This window comes from Falco punctatus, assembly GCF_963210335.1.
Source record: "Falco punctatus genome assembly, chromosome: 3".
NCBI classification, from domain to species: Eukaryota; Metazoa; Chordata; class Aves; order Falconiformes; family Falconidae; genus Falco; species Falco punctatus.
In genome coordinates, this window is record NC_137582.1 from 119,895,492 (window position 1) to 119,917,043 (window position 21,552).

The 21,552-nt window shown below is 43.4% G+C and overlaps 1 long non-coding RNA gene across 1 annotated transcript; it reads right to left on the reverse strand.

Moving 5' to 3' along the window:
• Positions 1-2,045: 2,045 nt before the first annotated feature.
• On the reverse strand, positions 2,046-19,212 carry LOC308061163. The gene is made up of 4 exons (XR_013927087.1): positions 18,311-19,212; positions 5,343-11,354; positions 4,527-4,752; positions 2,046-3,682 (listed from the first exon to the last, which is right to left on the reverse strand). It is a non-coding gene; the product is annotated as an uncharacterized lncRNA (long non-coding RNA).
• Positions 19,213-21,552: the final 2,340 nt, after the last annotated feature.

Below are 21,552 nucleotides of genomic sequence, written 5' to 3' on the forward strand. Positions count from 1 at the left end.
TAAAGCAGATCTAACAATTTCTGCAGCATAAGCAGCAGATTCCCTCTCTGCAACCACCTTTTCGTTCCTCCAGTGCAGGAAATCATAGCTAACGCTGCTCCATCAGCGCCTTTATCTCCCAACACCTGCCAGCTTTCTATTGCAATGATCAGAAGAGTCAGCACAGCGACATCAAATACACCAGGGCGAGTTACAAGCACCTGCCCGGGACGAGCATCAGCAGTTTAAGTGCCTTGGCAACAGATGATCGAAGTCCTCCCGCTGCTCGCCAAGACCAGCATAAAGAAGCAAATAATGAAAGGTGCGCGCCATGCAGCCCCCTCCCCACATCCGTGCCCATGGCCCTGAAGCAGCATGCCTGCCAGAGGCACACCAGGGCTGGGTGGGCATCATTCGCTGCGGTCCTGCACGTGCTGGCCCTTCCCTCTGTCCTTATTCTGCTTGTACTTCAGTCCGGGTACGTGCAACTTCCAGGTAACTCTGCCCCCCATGAGAAAGCCTTTTTCTCTGGATGCAGCAAACCCCTGTGCTGCCTTGATGCCTGACTTTGGGGCGCCTCCCAACCCCCCCACTGCTGGAAGGTCTCCTCAGCTGGAAGCTTGGACCCTCTGCCCCCATCACACCCCTGCATGCACGACCCTGGGACTTCCTACCTGGTTGGAACCACCAGGCAGCGGGGGACAGGGCTCTCCAGACCCAACCGTAAATGGCCAGCTGGGACACAGCCCATGGGGACAATTTTCTACAGAGAGCTGAGCTCCAGGTCCCTGTCCTGGCAAGAGACAGAATCATTTAGGTTGGAAAAGGCCTTTGAGATCAAGTCCAGCCGTTGCCCCAGCACTGCCGAGCCCACCACTGACCCATGTCCCCAAGCACCGCATCTACGTGGCTTTTCAGCACCCCCGGGGACGGTGACCCCCCCCCAGCTCCCTGGGCAGCCTGTGCCAGTGCCTGGCCGCCCCTCGGTGAAGAAATGTTTCCCAACACCCGATCTGACCCCCCCGGCGCAGCCTGAGCCCGTTTCCCCTTGTCCTGTCGCTTGTCGGCCGGGAGGAGACCGACCCCCCCTGCCTACACCCTCCTGTCCGGGAGCTGTAGGGAGCGATCAGGGCCCCCCGAGCCCCCTCCTCGCCAGGCCGACCGCCCCAGCCCCCTGCCCGGCTCTGGACACGCTCCAGCCCCTCTGCGTCCCTCTGCCCGTGCGGGGCCCAGCGCTGAGCCCAGGGGCGCGGGGCGGCCGCAGCAGCGCCGAGCACGGGGCGGGGGGACGACACGGGCACTGCCCTGGTCCGGCTCTTTCGGACACAAGCCGGGATGCTGCTGGCCAACCTGGGCACCTGGGCACCCTGCTGAACCGGACACAAGCCGGGATGCTGCTGGCCAACCTGGCCACCCTGCTGGCTCGTGCCCACCCCCAGGCCCTTTCCCACCAGGCAGCTTTTCAGCTGCTCTTCCTCAAGCCCTGGGGGTCCTGTGCCCCATTGCAGGACCAGGGCCATGCTGAGCCTCACGCAGCTGGCCTTGGCCATGGGTCCAGCCTGCCCAGGTGCCCCCGCAGAGCCCCCTACCCCCAGCAGATCCCCACTCCCCCCACAACTTGGTGTTGTCTGCAAAGTGACTGCGACTGCCCTCGATCCCCTCATCCAGATCATCAACTAACTATGGCTCAGTCTTAATTAACTGGTAAATCCTACACTAACAGTGAGGAACAACAGGGCTTAGGAGGGCAATGTCCTTGCAGGATCTCAGCAACCTTTACTCTTACACTACTCACTTTACCATTTCGTTCCTCAAAGTGCAGCAGAAATTAAAGTAACACCACCAGCCCAAGGTCCGCAACGGCAAGAAATGTTCCCAGCTGTAGTTCATAGTTTACTGGATCAGAGCAACATCACTGCTGCTCCTCAGCCAAAACCACCACCAGAAAATGTGCACACTGGAAGCATCCCCTCAGCCCGCTCCCGACCCCAGCACACAACGTACACGAGATTTATTTCCAGTTCACAGGTTCCTTTACAAAGAAGCATGAATTCACGCAACCAAACACAAACATAATATACGTTTATTCACGTTCTGGTGGATTCAAAGGGCAGTGAATGGCTCCTCACCTGCATGCAGCTAACGATTGCCCCAGGCCAGTCCTGGTTGAAAAGCATCTCCCCTCTCGCCCCACAAAAGCAATACGCTCGGTTATCCACAGGATGGTAAACGTACAAGATTTAACCTATTTTTTTTCTGTAATAGGAGACATTCACTGCATTTTGTCAGAATGCAACATCACACCATCCTCTTCCCAGGGAGCACGCTGCCTGCCCGCTGTCGCTGTCGCTGTCACGACCCCAGAGCCAGTTCAGAGACTATACAAAAAGCACCAACACCACAGTGTGCCAAGTCGAGGTATTCAGTAAGGTTTTGTTTGAAGAGGGTGAGAGCCAAGTCAAACTTCAAAACTTTTCTTCAAAACCTTTGCCTTTTTTTTTTTTTTTTTTTTTCAATTTGCCAAACAAGTTTCTTATAGGATTAACTGTAATCCTGCTTTCCTGGCCAAGTCCCCAAAATAATGTCATGCCAGCTCCTGAACTTACACTTCTGTAGTAGCTGGTTTTAGGAGCTATCCATTCCTGCTGCTCAGCAAGAGCACAACGTTGCATGTAAAAAGGATTAAGCATGGAGAAAAAAAAAAAAAAAAAAAAAAAAAAGAGTGCCTGAGTGCTTCTGGTACTGTCTGCACAGCTGAAATGAAGAACAAAGCCAAACTGAACTACATGACACCCAGAACACTTCTGTAGAAGAAACAGATCTTTAAGTACATACACGCATGCACACACACACAAATTCTCACCTCTTGAAAACAGATCTACACAAGCACACAGGCCACCTCCTCCCCACTCCCTGGAAACAACCGAATGGAGGAATATTGCCAACACAGTGAGGTATGCTGCACATTAAAGACCACTGGGTGCATTCTGCTCTCTTCTCAGTCCCCCTCTGGAAGAAAAGCTAGCAAACCAGGAGGACGCCAAACCCTCAGTATTCATCTAAGTGCAAGCTTACTGTTAACTTCATATGGCTTAGGTTTTCTGCAGGACTTGGCACTTCACTGGAATAAAATCACAAGATCACAACTTCCCACTTGTTTCATCATCAATTAATCAGCAATTAATTTTGCTTCATAAGAAGTTTCTCCAGGTTTGCTTAAAATGGTTTCCTGTCTGATCTGAAGCATCAGAACACTCCAAGAAAATACTCAAAACAGAGAAACAGCTAGAAAAGTTTGTGCATTTTGACCTGGCAGCTTAAAAATGAAGTTCCCACCCAAAGGAAGTGATTTTGAGTTTTCTCTTCTCATCTTGCTTGCGTAATCCAAAGAGAATACGTCACTGAGGCCACGCAACACATGAGAACACTCAGACCCTTGGAAAACAGCCACAAAGCAATGACTTCAAAAGATGTTTATTAGAAAAACTGGACAGTACAAGAGGACTGGGTAGGAAACAAATTATACAAGGCATGTGCAGTTTCTAGTACGCTGCACGGAACAAGAGAGAAGACTGCAAATACATGTAACACACCCACCTGAAACTGCTCATGTGGGTAAGTCACTGCTCAGATCACTTGCCACAACAGGCAGATGCTGGCGTTCTTCTAGAAGACGGCTAATCCATGGGAAGTTTTACATTTACTGCAAAAGTACAGATCGTATGCACAGTTTTAATGACAGTTAAAACAAGGCTCGTATTCAAGAATTTCTAGGTCATTCTTCCAAGCTGTGGCATTAAGATACTGTATCTCCTAAAATTTGATTTATTCATTTTAATTCAAGGTAATCTGGATTTCAAGTTCTTATACTCATTTTCCTCCACGAATAGTAAAACCTTGATGTCTACATACAGTTTTACGTAGCAAGACATATCTGAGACTACTATTACCTAAGGAAGAAATCCAGACTTAATTATCTGTCAAAACAAGATTCACAGGCAAGTCCTTTATAACCCAAATCAGACAACTGAGATACACATCAGCTAATGCTTTCATTAGGCTCCAGAACAAACGGGACCTAAACTTGACCAAAACCAGGATCTATCTTTAAAGCACAGCTGATAACAACCAGCAGCCCCCCACCACAGAGGGATACTCAGCTGAATTCAGAGCAGAGAAACGAGCATGAGCAACTCAATAGATCCTAGCAACAAGCACCACACAGACACTAATAATCAGGAAAACAAACAGAAAAATTATCTCACTGGACAGATTAGTGACTTTGCATCTGGGTCTGTTATCTCAAAGCACAAAGAAATACTTTAGGAATGGTTAAAAATCTAATTCTCAAATCGGTCTTTTTCTCCCCAGTGCTAAAAAAATGCCCTGTTTCTTGATGTTTTGTTATTATTCCAGCAGCCATCTGATCAATCCAACATCTGTCCATAAAGCCAACACCTGTCCATAAAACTTTAAGGATTATATCAGAAAAAAGAATAGAACAGAGTAATTATCGAGGACTTGGTTGCTAACCCCCACCCCCTTACCTCCTCTGTTGCAGCACAGCTCTTGGATATGCTATAAAGACAAACATTTCTATCAACACTGAAATCAATAAATTGAGAACGGAGCAAATCATCGTCAGGAGGCACATGGCACCTGAGCCTTCCCCAGATACATCAGACCACCAGGACCAGACAGGAGTACCTGCCACCAGAGTTCCCGCTGCAAGTCCATGCTGTAGTGCCCATCACAGCGTCCGTCCTTCATCACCTAAAACCAGACAAGAGTAGAAATAATTACCTTTCAAAAAGAGAAAGTTAGTATAACAGAACAGGACCTCTAATCCTTAGAATTAGGGAAGTTGCCATTTAGCAGATACAAAAGCAGAGCACGAGACGCCTCTATTATAACTAACATGAAGAAAACAGACTTCACAATCTCAGGAAAGGCTCTGCTGCCCTCTTCATTAACGTGAAGAATTTAATTGAGATTAGCTATTTACATAATATTACTGACTAGCAATAGTCACCGACACAGGCAGTTTAAAGAAGATGTTATATTATCCTCCTGCCTCCCTGTGAGTGTAAAGCCAGAGGCACGTGAAACGAAGCAAGTCACCCGTTTGCCACCCCACCGAACAGCCTCAGCCACCGAGGCAGCTGGTAAAGAACCTGAGCGGTTTTTCCAGAGTAAGCTGTAACTCTTTGCACCTGTACAGCCAACTATACACTAAAACTTCAGATAGAATCCATTGATGAGAAGGCAGGCGTCTGTCACCTGAGCTACTGCTCCAGCTCACACAAGTGTGACAAACTGCCAGAGCTGATATAAAAGACTAAAGTGTAAAACCAGCTTATTACCAGTTTGTCTGAGGCTTGGTTCAGGATTAAGTAATTCATATCCACGTTCCTTGACTGCAGTGGGAAGGCTTTCTTCTTTTTGACTCCGTCTTTCCTACCATATGTTGGAAGCTTCTTTTAATCATGCAAAAAGAAATCCCAACTACTACTCTGGAACAGGTAATTATTTTTTCCAGACTCCCTGTTAAGGAGAGAGAAACTGTTCAATCAAAGACCGATCAACCGGAAAATCCTGCAGATGAAAAAATGCAACTAGCACTTCACCAGTGCCTACACAGGCACTTCATAAAGCTGTACCGTGGTGACATTAACTGGCATTGACTTTTTTTTTTTTAAAGATAAATCCCCTAGGAACAGGCAAGGATTTAAAATCCTGAAGGAGCCTGATGTACTAAAGTGAATGACAAACAGCCAGGCTGAGGATTTCTTGTTGCCTGCAGGAGTTGTAAGTGACGATACCTGCCAAGGCGCTATTGCAGGAGATGCTGTGCTACGCTATGCCCCACCCCCCATCCCCTGCCCAAAAGCATCTTCTGAGACTCACTGCCAAAAGTAGTGAATACAAACCGACCCTGATTATGGATTTTAAGATTTGAGAGCTACCTGACAGCTGTGATCACAACAGCTGCCATTTCCCTAAAAAATGAATGAAACAGAAGAAATCTTCATTTCTTGAGCCCCAAAGAGACCAAGAGGCGTATGTCAAGCCAGGCTGATGATCCAGCAACGGCCAGAGACCCGAGATCAAGGGATCTAGAAGAAAAACACTTGCCTCAAATGGATCTGACCGACGTAGCGATGTAGCGCAAGAAGTAGCGATGGTTGATGAGTTTCTGCTGTCGGTGTGTAGTTACAAAGCTCTAAAGCTCCCTCAAACCAAGCTGAGCTCTGGACCCAGCTACACTCTTGGGTCACATCAAAAAGGATTCAGACAACAGAGCAAAACCCCAGAACAATAAAGGCTTGATTTCATCTTTTCTGCTACCTCTTGTTCTGTTCTGGAAGATAGAAATTCTCCCAAGCTGTGACCTGGCAACGCTAGGAAAACAGCACTGCAGAGACGAGAAGACCTCAACAGAATGGGAAGGCATTTCGTCAGTGAAGTAGCATCACCTCAAGCATCACCTACTGCTGCCACACCTCACGTTAACCAAGGCACTAAGCGATGTCAGGAGGTTCTGCCAGTATCCATGGACAAAAACCCACCAAAAGGAATGAGGAGGACCAAAAAGAATTTATTTTATACATAAGATGGGTAGAAGGCTGGAAGACCAAGTTCTGAGAAGTCATGCAAGGAGGGAACTTGCCCAAAGGGGACGCACGTGGAGGCCAAGCACACATCTCCACGGCAAAACATACCAAGAGCCGAAAAGCTGCAAGCAAAGCTACACTTTTTATTTGTGTTTGGGTTTTGGCAAGATCAGGAACCTCTGTGTCACCAGGCTCTTGAAATGCCTGGAAATGAGACGTCTATGGGGGCCTGACATGTGTGAATGAAGCAGGAGAAGCAGTGGGCAGGGGTTATGCAGGATCAGGTCCAGGCTTCTGCAACCAAGCTCAAGATGAGTACAACCACGCTGCTTTCAATGTTACATCCGCTCCACAAACAGCTGGGACACTTTTGGGAACGTCCTGATGTAACACTGCTCCATCAGACCCAAAACACGGTCATTCAGCACGGCCACCTCAGGTCAGGGGGACATCACTGGCTCCACACAGGCCACCCCTCAGGGGTCCCAGCCCCAGCTCCCCATCACATCCACAGTCATGAAAAAATTCCATTTTCTCAGACTTGTAAGTACTGGGGGCGGGGGGTGGTGGTGTGAATTTTTGGTGGTTGGTAAGAAAATTCTGATACCTCCCATCTCTAATACTGGCAAAACATCAGAAGAAAAAAACAAGCTAGAAAAGCAAAACTTTTCATATTGCAAGCGGTGCTAAGACTGACGAAGAAAAGCTGCACCAGCATCTTACCAATCTTCAGCTCCCAAAGGTCTGCCCTCCTCCACCCAGAAGATGCAGGGCTGTGTAATTCTTCACGAGATGATCGGTGAACAAAATACCAGATCTATTCTTCCCAGCTCTCCTTCTCTCAACTCAAACCACACGCTAAAAAAGCAGGCACTGAACTATTTCTGAGAATACAACTGATTTTCATCCTGCTTTGCCTTTCTTGTTGAGTGGTATTACTACATCTCACAAATTTTCCATGTGAGCCTTGCAAAGCTGCAGGTATCTGAGAAGGCACCGAGATGACTCAGGTGACACCCAAAAAAGTGTTTTCAGGCAAATCTAACAGGCAGTTACACAAATACTTCTCTATCTCACTTCCACTAAAAGCTAATCAAGACCCAGCTCCCTAAACACTTCAACTGAAGTAGTACAGAAACCCAGGAAAAAGCAAAACACCATTCAATCCCCTTTTTTTTGTTTGTTTGGGTGGGGTTTTTTTAATGTTTGCAAGGAGAATCCGTTCTAAACTGTAAGGTAAGTAAGAGTCAAGTCTTCTGACAGAGTGCTGCCTGGAATGCATGATGAACCACAAGAGGTTGAGAGGGACAGAGCCAGGAAACCTAGAGAAGACCTAGAAAAGGAAACATACTGAAGAGATACAACAATAAATATTGAAAAGAAACTGCAGGGTCCTACAGTCTTCTGTCCCACTTCTCTATCTGTCAGTTACTTTTCCTTTCCTCCCCCCACCCCAACGTGGGTTGCAAAAGGGACACTGAAGAGCCACCTACTGGAATGCCAAAACTTCTTAAATCAGCGTACAACTGAAATTTGTGTGCCAAATGGTAAGAAGCAATCCCAAACATTTCAGAACAAAGGTCTGCCTGTGCCATTTCAATTCAAAAGGCAGCGGGCTAAAAGTAGGCTCGACTGAAATTGTGAAGTATAGCTTGATTATAGCAGGCATGGTGCTAACAAGTTCAAGGACACTGAGCACAAGAAAGCACGGTGTGAGCGATGGCTGTGCTCCAGCCATCCCACTCCCTCCCCTTACTGCTCTCTAAAACATCAGCTGACAGATGCCCCAGTGGGAAGCTGAAGAGCAGCTCTTCCACACCGGCCATGACCCACACAGCATGGCCGCAGGCTGGGACTCGCCCACAGGTAAATATTTATTTTTGCAATATTTTTTATAAATTTAAAAGCATATCCAAGATCCAATTACTGTGACACGGTTCTAGTATACTAACTGGTACGTCCACAGAGACTGTAACACCAGACTGAGCATAAAGGAAGTGCCTGGGATGAAATGTTTTCAGAAAAGTCTGCAATCAAACTTCTCCAGAGGTATAAAAACAGACAACTTACCAGCCAGCTCAGTTCATATGGCACCATGAACATTCTTCAGGGATTATGAGAGACGAGATGAGGATGGAAGTTAAAACATTATTAGTAGATAAAAGGGACAAGGCACTTGCATCCTGAAGATACCAAATAAAAACATGAGTTTTAACTTTTCTGGAGCCTAACTTCTGATTGCTGTTCAATCAGCTGTCACTTCTAAAATATCTTACTTTATTTAGGCAACTAATTGACCCCCCCCAAAAAATAATTAATTTCACAGAGCCATAGGCTTTTGCTACTCCTTTCATTCTGCCATCAGACATCACCTTCCAGATAGCAGTAACACACCCGCACTGGCTGAACTGTTGTAACAACAGGGCTGAACCACGACTATAACAAGCAAATGTACATTTCCTCGCAGGTTGCATCTCAATTTTCATCAAGCAATCCTATCGCTATAAGGAACTGCCATCATTCCCAGTCTTTTGGTATTAAAGTCTGACTGTGGTTTGCTTTTTTCTCACCAAAGATTTTGTGGTCTCCGTTTGGAACAGAGAAGAACTGACTGTTAACACAAGCAAAGGCTCTGGTGCATCAAACAGGAGTCTGTCTTTGCTCGAGATCAGCATGGCTTTGCCAGTCCCACGCTTCCTCCCGGAGGTCCTCTTACCTACTGATATACTGCAGTCCCTTGGTGAATGGGGGATTCACTAGAATTCAGGCATCACCATCTAATTTAATCCACCAACACAGTATCTATCAATAAAGAATCAGTGTGAATTATGTAGCCCCCATACTCCTGTTACATCAAGAGCAAAGCTCACAGTCTCTATTGCCAGTTCCAGCTTGGCATCTGAAAGATAAGCGTTTTTATATGGAAAAAAAGTTACATGAAACATCCTTGTGATCTGTCCTGCATTTGTTTACTCATTATTGGAGGCTTTGTAAGAAATACACAATGATTAGAGATGTGAAACACACACAGCTACAGAAGACAGCCCAGATGTAATTTAGTGTTATTAGTTGCTACTCCTCTGCTGGCTACCAAGCCTGCAAGCAAGCTGGTACTTTTGATTCAGATTTCACACTAAGAAAAAGCTGTTCCATTGCTGTAATGATTTTTACCACATGCTTGTAAAGTAGTTTACCTTGTACCCTTACTCAGAAAGAGGGCACTCCTAGCAGGAGTGCTCAAACTGCACAGGAAGAGATTAAAGTGGAAAGATACAGTCGACTACAAGCATTCCCTTAAATAAACTAATAAGTAAAAAGCAGGTGTCACTTTCTTAAAAAACAAGCAACTTTATCAGGCTTTCTTCTCCCTACCCAAATACTGCTGCTACTTTCTCCTCAATTATATTTAGAAAAATCTAAGACCTAAGAACACAGAAGACCAAGACTACACCACTTTTTTTTTTTTAATGCAACTTTGATACTACTGCAAGTGGTCCTTCAGCTGCCCACACAAATTTCTTTTGGAAACTTTTACTGTGGTTCAGGATTCTCAGAGGCTTCATGTGCATTTGGGCTTCAAAAATCTGGGATGACTTTACTTGCCTGACTCACACATCTCAAAAGTGGAAGCGTTCTAATAAGGTCTACTGGTTTTGTGATGGGCAGACTGTTGGCAAAGCAAGCTGACTCATTCCAGGAGCGCACAGTCCAAACATGTTCTTCAGATTACATTATAGGGAGATCCAAATCAAACAACAAGATCCTCCAGCGCGCTGATGATCAACTGATTTCATCGCACAGAATTAAGACAGAACAGTCCCTCAGAAAGACCCTGGCATGCACAAGAGATGCTGCATCTTGACGTCCTTCCAGCCTTTGGGTGGGATTCCCCCACAGATCTGTACCATTTGCTTTACTCCCCATCTTCAGATGGCAGGAACAGCAGCCACACTGCTGAACACGCACCCCACTCGTATCGCACATTTCTTCTAGCCTTGTGCATGGGCATTTACCCCTTTTTTAACCAAATTTAACCATTTAACCATAAAAAAGCATTACCATTATTTTAACTCAAAGGAAAACCTACAAAGAACAAACTTGCCAGCTGTTGTCCTCAGCTGCGTAACTGTCCATAACTACCTTCCTACACTTTAAGCCGGACACCTGAAATTATTTCATCTGTTTCTCTGCCTTGGCCTTCATGCTCAATTCCTGGCAACCTCTTTATGCAAGCCTTGACGTAACTACTCATTCTGGTAAGGAATTCCTGCCTGCCTAACACGAAAAAAAGGACATAGGCAACATCAAGGAGATGCAACCAACATGCTCCCAGTTGATAAAAATCAGGCTAACAGAAGTTAGTCGCTGTTCAGGAAGCCACATGGTAATTGATGGGATCCACCACCCCTGATGCTTTATAGTTAGTGAGAAGAAATAGGTTGTACAAGTCAATCTCACACAGCATCTACCTGGGACCTCAGTTCTGGGGTTGGACACAAGCAGCAGCATCCTGGCCCTTCCCCAGCTATCGTTCTCAGCGCTACACAGAACTTGCACTGAAGCCAAACCAGAAAACAGAAGCATTGGTGGTATCTTAGGGGAGTTCCCCACACAGACCTGCAGTGGAAAGGACTGCTCCTGGCATCACAGTGCACTGCCAAACTCAAGCACCTGTAGAACTACATCACCAGATCCTGATCTATACAGGATGACAGGAATCACTGGAAAAGCTTCCTTCTCACTCTGCTGGTCAGACGAGTTCTGGATAAGAAAACAGAGGAAAAAGGGAAAATCAAGACCACTTCCTAAACTTAGTAAAAACTCCAATACTTGGCTGTTGAAATTTCTTCAGATAATCAGGTGTCTGACTACATCTCCAGTCGGGATGAACCTCCCCAGTCTGACCAGCAGGCAGGAAGGACTTATATGACTACAGGGAATGATCCAGGATTGATATATTGTACTAAACAAAGCATATTTGGAGAATATAGTTCTTTTATAACTTCAGTAAGCCTGCTCTTGTACTTTCCACCTTTTTAGGCACATTATCTTCAATTTCTTTTCCTAGTACCCTAGCCACAGCAAGCGTGCAGTTCTCCCAACTGTATCACTTAATACTGGTTAACCAATACATGTGTACGGTGTTAGGAAGGGCAGGAACCATCAGCCATAGAGGTTTTATTCCAGTGGTTAATGTATACATCTATCATGTGCACCTTAAAAACTGAAATGCGAAGGCACAGAAGCAGGGAGAAACAAGCCTACTCATGTAAGATAATGGGTGGGTATATAAGATCAGTAAACAATGCTGCTCACTGCAATCTCTCTGAAAAGAAATAGGCGGTTACAGAGATGAACAGTGTGGTGTTCCAGAGATACTCCTGTGAAGTACGGGTTTACTCACTTTAGAAACTACTGTTGTGTCTATATTTTAATAGACAGGGATTCTTAAAGACTCTACGTGTTGCATGGTTCAGTGCACGCTACTTTCACTGTGGCCCCTTCCAGTGACAACACCAAAGTGCAATGCAAGCAGAGCTGGCGTATGCTTGAATTAACCACATTCCTACCTTAGCTGATGAGGGAGGGGATTATTCACAAACGCAAAGTTTCTTGAGAGTTACTCAAAGCCCACGTCATGCCAGACAGAAGTGCGGCAGGGGGAAGAAAGTGTCACAACAGGAGTGGTAGGATCCCAGTGTAACTGCCACCGTCCTCCAGGGGATCCGGAGCACTCCCCACCCCGGCTCTCTGGAGCATGCTGCACATACCTGGCAGCTCCCCAGACATGGAGCTCAAGACTACAGGGAGTAAGCCAGAAGGGCTGGACACTATTCTCATTGTTTTGTACATTTAGGTATTACTGCCACCTCCTACGCACTGGGAAGAGTCTCCTACTGCCAGTGAAAAACCAGTCAACTCAGCTGTGTTCACCAGGACCTCTATGCACTCAAACACAAAATATTCCTTGCTTGAACAAGTTACATACCCCTGAGACAAACTACATCCTTCACTGCTAGGAGACCTTCGGAAGGCAGAATAAACTCCATGAACGGAGGAGATGACTGGTTAGTGTACAACTTTCCTTTTCCTCCTGTTTTTCTGAAGGTTAGTCCTCCCACAGAAGTACGGACTAGAGAGCTCTCCCAGCTAACTCACTTCAACTGCTCTCACATAAGCAGTACTGAAAGAAGCCGAACTCAGTAGAAAACCTTTATGCTCAGAAGATCTCACCTGCAGACACAGGCTTTCAGTTGCACATCCCACTTCAAACAAGACAAGCCTCCTCCCCCCAAAAAAGCCATTTTCCCCAGTCTGTCAAAAATCTCTACTTTGCAGGAGAAGTCTTCGTGAAGAGCTAGGTTATCATTCCTCCATCCCAACCACTTACATACATGGCTTTTGTACAATTAGAGAACAGAAAACACTGAATTAATGTAAAAAATTCAAGTAAGTGAAAATGAGTGAAGTTAACAGAATACACATTGTAACTGTTGCGTCTGAGAGGAAGGATGGCAATTCCTACCACAGAACCGGACCCCAAACCCTCCACGCTAGACAGTTACAGCACAAAGTTTAGAGGAGAGCACTGATTTTTAATTTATTTCTTAAATTCAAATTTAATTTTGAAATCCATTATTACTATTTCTTGGTTTAGGGAGCCGTGGAGCGAATCACAGCAACTAGGAGCTGGACAACCACATCGTTTTTCCTCCACATTCCCACACTACAGATCTTACACCAGAAAAAAAAAATCACTTTGAGCTACTGAGTACTTGCACATTTCAGCAACTTTACTGATGCAGCCAGACATTTGACGTTCTTTAGCTGCTGCTATTTTAAAGCTCAGCTCAGTTGCTAAAAGGATTTTTGAAACTATTTCCAATGAAAGAGAAAAGATGACCTACATTCGTGGAACTGCTTCTCACATCTGAACAGCCTCCCACAATGCAGAAGACGCAGTCTTCACCGCACATACCCTACTCTGGCCCAGTGAAACCGATTTTATTTATGACCTTTAGATTCCACATGCTATGCTGCACACCTTTTTGAACACACTTGTAGGGCATGCAATTGAAGACATCTATTTGCCACGAGAGAAAAGGCTAAAACCCGAACAACTAAGAGTCAGTAAAGCAACAAATAGAGCGAGAGAAAATAGCACATTTATTTTCTATGAACTGCCACTAAAGAAGGTACACAGGAGGAAACAAAATATTTAATGTTTACAGGAACATTAAAGAAAATTATGTTTTAATGCTTCGCAGACATGAGGAATAATGAATGTTTATATGCACAAAATAGGCAAATTAAATGAAAAATTAGCTAATAAGTGCATGCCTACATTCCTGTGCAACATGTACCATCTAGAAATACTGACAAAATTAGTAACTCAAGTTCACATACTTCATGTAGGTAAAATTCAGAGAATCCTGCAGCACTTTGACCTTTGCATACCACATCAAAAACTCATTTGAAAAAGAGCAAGGTCCATTCAAAAAGCCCTCAAACCCTGCAGCTAACTTGGCACCCTCAGCCAGCTTGCTGGCAATATGGAGCCAAGACGCTTTCTTCCTCCCTCTCTGCAGAGGAGCAGCAGAGAAAGCAGAGATGCACATCCAATCCAAGAAGGGACAGTAAAGACATAGTAAAAGAGAGAAGCTACAAATACGACAATTAAGGCTTTAAACATCCTCATTTCTCAGGAACCTCAAATTCAATGCCTCTACCACTATCAATTTGTTTTTACAGTATCAAAGAACTGCAAGCAGCAGCACGCTTTGTTTCAGAAGGGGTAACAGCACTGATGGCTCTCCTTGTTTGTCATTTTGGGTTTTTTAAGAAGACATGCAAGCACCGTATGTTAATTTAACTAACTGGGAAAATAAACCAGTGACTGTTCCAGGTCTGAGGCCATCAAGTATCATTTAAGAAATAAAACTGCTTGTGAGCTTGGGTCACAACTGAGACAAGGTAGTTCTAACGTTTTGTAAACTGCTACGTTTTGAAACTGGAAAAGCCCCGAAAAAGGGTTAGCCTAGAAGCAGCCTTTACCGCCCGGCACTGGTGAAACCCAGGGTCTGATTCTTCCCAACAGCCTACTCTCTCCTCTCTCCCACCCCAAGTCCTCAAAAACCCATTTTTGTAAGTTGCAAGAATTTTGGTTCACCCAGTCTTCTTTCTGAAAGTACTAAAATTCCCAGTAGCCAGTTTGGGGCATTGATCATATGACTGGAAAAACAGATTTGTGCACAGAAGTTGTACCAATTCACTAAACCGGGCTATATTCCTTCAGTTTTTAATGCAAGTACTTAGAGCTTATTTGGAGGAGAAAAAGACTTTTGCCCCGCCCATACAGATTTTTTATTAAAAAATATTTTTAAGAGAGATTGTTGTTAAGCTCTGCCAATAAACTTAAGCAACTGGCTACCCAGTGCTTTGAGGAAATAATTTATCAAGCAAGAATACAAATTATTTAAGTAGTTCTAAAAACACAGCTAAATAATTTGCCTCCTGCCTGTCTAGAGATTCCCTCCATTAGTTTAACAACTTTTCTAGGTAGCTCCTCGGTACCAAAAATGTCTACACACCCCAGCATACCAAGCCACTGCTCTCTTTTGCCCCACCGCTTTGAAAAATATTCCTCACAGAAGCTCAGCAGCTTTTCAGCAGTTGATAGACAAGAACTAATCCGATCTTGCCCGTCACGCAGGTAGAATGTGACCAGCAGCCAGAGAACAGGCTGCCTCGTCTGTGCACAAGATGCCAAGCGCACAGTTTTGATCTCCTCGACAAAGCAGAAAGACAGCAGGATAAAAACTATAGTTTCAAGACTAAAAAATTGGGACTACTTTAGTTCAACGCAATTCACCAGACACATTAGTCAGAACATATATATCCCTTTAAAGAAAGCACAGCCGGAGTGCCTACACCCCAGCACCTTGCTACAGCCAAACCCTCTCTATTCTGTCAACAAAAAAACCAACCAAGCAAGCAAAAAACCCACACAACACACAAGCAACCTCTTTCATTTCCAAAGCAAAAACTTGTTGAGGCATCGAATCCCAAAGTTAATCCATACATTTATCTATGGATTAGTGTATTACGAAGATATGAAAGCCTCTCCTGCACAAATGATCTAGTAACAGGGAGCACTCAGGTTAGTTGAGCTTTGGAAGGATGCGTGTGCAATTGCACAGTAATTAGCAGCTGGCACTCAGGCATCTCACGGGACAGTTCTTATTTGATGCACGATACCTAGAACCTACCCAAGAACATCCACAGGAAGAGTTTGTTCTGCATGTAACAATATAATTTTATTTAACAGAGTAATTTATTCCTTCACACTGAAAAAGAATCTGCCTCAAGTGCACCCCAGCCTTCAAAGCGACAGTTTCCAGCATGCTCCCCACTTGGAGCAAGCTCACAGAAGAGCTCTGCAACAAAAAACTGGTGAGAAGTACCAGATGAGAGCAAGCTCTTCAATATGAACTTCATCAAAAGAGAAGGCAGACAAGAGGCAATTTCTCTTTTAAATAAAAGCAGGACCCCTTCACAGCTGCCAATAAGGGGCTGCAGGCTGGACCTCCTAGCTCTGAGTTTTTTCTCTCCTCTTTCCATTACCTTCAGGAGAAAAAATAAGCAGAATCTATTTGCTCCAACTTCTTCAACTGGAAACAATCTAAATATCTGAGAGCACAGCAACAGCCGGCAAAGCAGCAGAAACAAAGAAAACAGGAAACATGGGGAAGACTGGAATGCACATTTCATAGCCCAAGAAAAGCTACTACTGCTGGTTGTTCAAGGGGAAAATAAAGTGATAAATAAAGTATTAACTAACAGGCTTGATCTGCTGCCTTACGGGAAGAATCATTTATGTTCACTTCTGGGTTTTACCGGGTAAGTGGAGAGGTGTCCATGACCAATAACTGAATTAACAGCAACACCAATATATTTTGTCAAGCTGCTCATCAACAGCTGGTTTGTCACCTTTCCCACTGCTCGAAGTGGAATGCTCCATGCCGAGTATGAGACCTCAGCCAGAATCTCTGGGAAAATCCTATAACCGAGATGATTTGGATGCTGAGACCAGTAGCATTTGAACATAACTGCACATTAAGTTCTTGCAGGTAAGCTGCATACTGACTTCAGTATTTGCATGTTACAGAAGTCACTCAGTAGAAGACTTGCATGAAAAAAAGCTCGTTGCAGCAATTCTTCCAAGCTGCCATAATCTCACGTATGCACAGTACTCTGAGTAGGAAGAATTAATGTCCTGTGATCTCAGCGTTGCTATTGCCAGCACTGAGCAGAACAATGGGGAGAAAAATCTGTAACTGCAATTGATTTTGACTGAAAGGATGAGTTCAAGATCTCTGGTCTTGATAAAACAGACGTGAAACTTAAAACAAGGTGTTCTTACCCTTTTTCGTGTTTGTTCTATAGGTACTACAAGCAAAAAGTTACACTAGTTAATTCTCTGCCTCACTGGTTCAATATATTGAATTTTAAAACCTGATTACTAAAAGTAGGGTTCAATATAGAACATGCTTTGGAGAATGCTTTCAGGATGTAGTTCACACCCAGGAACTGGTTAAAAAGTGAGTATAAGAAACATCACATCCCTGCCTGTGCAACTCAGTTCTCCTGCACACATGCATGACGACACCATCACCAATTATGCACTTGAACTGTTTTTATCACAGGACTTCCAGCCCGCGCGGTGTTTCACTTAAGTTACAGCAGCACAGCAGGGAGCTTAAAAAGAGAAAAGACCATACGCAGCTAAGACAGCTGAACGCTCTCCAGAGTTAGATTTCCCTTCCTACCACAGAACTAATGCTTACACCACATCCCCACCTTAAATTCAACTTGGGTACTGCATTTTCTGCACGCCAAATCTGAAATGTCTGAAGGTACATCAGAGTAATGTCATGTAAACAGGTACCGGTGCAACAATACTCATTCCTTGAAATTAAAATTGAAATACAACCACTTCTCAGAGTCTGCCATGACCGTTTAAAAAAATAAATAAAAAAAAAGACAGAACCAAGTGTATATCCTACACTTATAGAAGCTCTGCAGAAAGTTCCACAGGAGAAAAAAAAAATAAATCCATGAGCAAGGCTGCATGCTCACCGACACTAAGTAAAGCAAAAAAGTGAAGCCATACTTGAAGCAAGGAGGGCAAAGCTAAAGTTTGGACTGCCATTCAGGTCAGTCTTTTTTTTTTTTTTGCATTTAATGCAATTTGCAGATTATAATCCCAGAAATACACTTTGAAGTCGTGCTTTAAATTCATAAACCTCCCTGATAAAGGATGGATGTCTGTTTCATGAGAGAAATATGGCCCATTGCGTATTCCGACAGTTATCTCCAAATTCCACATGCACAAAAGCCAATCCACTCAGGTTTGGGGTCCTTCCCCCCCCCACCCCCCGCAGTAACAACCTTGCCATCTCCTTCATTTCCAAGAGACAGGCCACCCCAGTACCTTCACAAGCCCTACTGCGCTTACTAACTCCACGTGACCCGCAACCTGGAGAATCCCGAGTTAAAAAGAGATCCTCTTACTTCCGCTTAAGATCTTTCAAGTGCAACTGCATTGACTGACTGCGGGATCAAAACTGTTCCCAAACTGAGGTATGCCAAAGTTGATCTGGAATTAAACAGAATACTTCATATCTGAAAAATCCTTATGAAATACCTCTACTCACCAGTTACATTTCTTCTGCAGTCGGTGTCGGAACTGGCATGCTATTGAGTTCCATGATAAAGAATGACTGAACCTGGAATGCTCCTATAGCCTAGTAAGTTCTTCCCGACTTCTCTGCTCCTTTCAAAGGACCGCGTGAATGTACGGCCAGGAAAGGTCCTGACGCTTCTGGCTGAGGAAACGTGCAAGATGAGCAGGTGCTATGAAGGATTCAACACGTCCAAGTATTTCAAGTTTGATTTGCAAATCTCTTCTTCAGCTTCTCCTATTTGTTGCTCTAGAATTAACATTATCGTACCCTCCACAAAAAAGATGATTACTGAAATCCAGCGGTTTTATAATAGAACCGGCTACAACTGTCCCTTGGTTTAATGGCAATTCTCTCCCAATTAATGCCTTCGAAGCATTGTAATGTTCAATAGACAGATGATCCAAACTCATGATATACCGGTTTCATTGTTATTTTCAATATAAAATTTTATTGTTTTGCAGAGATCTACTTGGACACATCTCTTAATAGCATTCTTAGACTTTGAAGGAGTGTGCCTTAAATTCTGTACTTTTTCATGGAGGGCGTGGGGGAATGGGGTAGGGGTTTAATTAGAGAGGAAAAATTTAAATGTTCAAGATCTTTTATGCTTCCAGCATCCCTAAAATAGCATCTAGTTTTCTTTTGAAGTGCAAGTAACCTTTATTTTTGAAAACTGATTTCAGTTCTAAGAATTTATGCAATGCTCCTCTTGGACACGGGCAAATTTAACTTTTACCTTCAGTGCTTGGAATGTCTCCGTGGTAATGGCAGATTTTCAACAATATTCCAGTGATCAGGTCTGTGGAGCTCATCTCCTCCCTCCTCCCACCCCAGCCCTTTAATCTTACTGAAGGAAATTAGAAAGAAAGTTGTCTTACCGATAACTCCAAGGTTAATGTCCCTTGCGAACCCCACCTAGCAAGTCGACATCATGACATGTCAGGTCAGCCTCAACCACGCTTCCCTGATAGTCAGGTAAAAGGAAGGAGTTAAAATACAAAATTGACACTTGCAGATTTCTGGACATCAGAAAATGTGATGCAATATATTTTGAACTGTCTTTCAGAGCTTCTGGTAACCTCCAAGTTGTTAAAACATTTCTTCAGGCAGGGGGATTCTCCTGCTCTAAAATTTCAAAAGTTCCCGATCAATAACCAAATATTGCAGATCCACCTTATTTTGTTTGAATGAGAACAAAAGCTTAAGATTTCCCTTTAACACAGAAGTGGGTGGGTTTTTTCCTCCTACTCTACACATTTTATCAACTAATATACACTCAACTTAGCCGCTCTGGATTTCAAAAAACATTTTAAGCCAATAGACTACAACAGCTTCATTCAAATTCTAAGTTAACAGAAGCTCTAACTTTTTTTTTTCTTTAGAAAAAAACAGGAAACACAATTTGGTACACTCTTTCTATAAGGCTCTGATCTACTTTAGTTCACATGAATGACAATTCAATCTGGCAAACCTCCATTGTGTAAGCAATCCTTAATCGCACTGTGACTCCAACTTGGGTCATGCACGATCGAACAGCATTCATGACAGATTTATAGGATAGGGTCCTTGCTGCTCTAAGGACAGGCCACCATCATTTTGGGGTAACAATTAAGTCTTGCTGAAAATACATACATCTGCATTAGGTTCTACAGGTCTAGGTGCCAAACATGTTTTACTAAGAGGTTTAAGACTATTTGCTCAACACTTCACATTTATTTTTCTGCTAGCCTTATAATAAGAGTGCCTTCTGTATTTTTTTCTGTGTAGTTCAAAATACAGAAATGGGCTTCATGTCCAAATGCAGCAGGGACAAAAGTGGTCAGGGTTTTATACAGAGTCACCAAAATCATGCGGTGATCTTCTACTTAGTTTATTCTGAAAAAGTTTAAGCAAGGCAGTTGTCATTCTTTAATAGTTAGACTACAGAAGCTGAGTCCTGAAAATAGAACAATTGCTATCAAAAAAATCAAACCTTTAACGCTTTGAAAAAATGCAACTATGTTTAGTAAAATTAAAAGCTGAGTTTAGTATACTTATTTTGTTAATAATGTGAAAGTAAGTCTATAATAACACAATAGCTGTAAAAATATTTTGCTCGAGTTTTGGAATTGCTAGGAATCTGGCAACCTACTTAAGTCAAACACCTTATCAATACAGACATTTAAGCAACTGCTATAAATGAGTGATCAAATGATTATTAAAATCCCATTTCATGGCTCTTCCTCCAACGCCAGCAGGACACTCATAAAAGTTTAATACTGGTTTGCAAGTTGAAATCCATTTTCAACATATTCTATAACAGCATTTTTGCTAAGTTAAACTGAAGAAACCATCAAAACAGATGCATGAGAATAAATTTAAATTTATTTTTTGTTTTGACTATATCATAATTATGCTGAGAAGATACTGCAAAACTCTTCTCTTCAGTATCTATCATCAGACATTGCAGATTTTTCCACTGTGCTACAATATTGTTCAATACTTTTTTTTCCCCATTAATTTTGTTAAGTTCTTCAAGTTCAGTATACACCACTACTCAAGGAAGTTGTAGTACACTTTAAGGATTCATTAAAGCACTGCTGCAAATTTAAATGGTGAATTTTAGTATCCATAAACCATGCAAATGGAAGAACTTGGTGTATCTTGTAAATATAAGATCTTCTGATTTAAATTTTCAATTATGAAAGTGTATCGCTCACTTCCCATGTTCATTAAAAATATTAGGATAAATGCTGATTTGGGCAGAAATAAATACAAGATGCATCTTTACAACTCTTGAGGAAGACCGTTTTAACATTTTTGTTCCTTAGTAGTTTTGTAAACACAGTTGAAGTGTTTCACTTCCTCCCCATACCCCCCGTAAGCACGCACTGGCACTTTAGTAACCTCTCCTGGACTAATACTGGAAACGTGCAGTATGTGAACGCTATCTTTTTTCCAGGATGGAGAGTACTTTTAAGTTTTATTCCAGTTAAACTCCCTTGTATCAGATCCCCTTTACAATGATTACTGAAAAGCAAATACTTAGTGGGACTACAGGGTTCTGCTCAATACCACAAAAGCTATATAATTATTATAAAGTCATACTGGCAGAACAGCAAACCCTTGCATTAAAACAAAATTATAAGCCAGATCCTTACCACAAGGAAAAGCCTGAAATGTATACCCAGGCAATAGCCTCTGACTTCGCTGCTCAAGTAAGGAACAGAGAG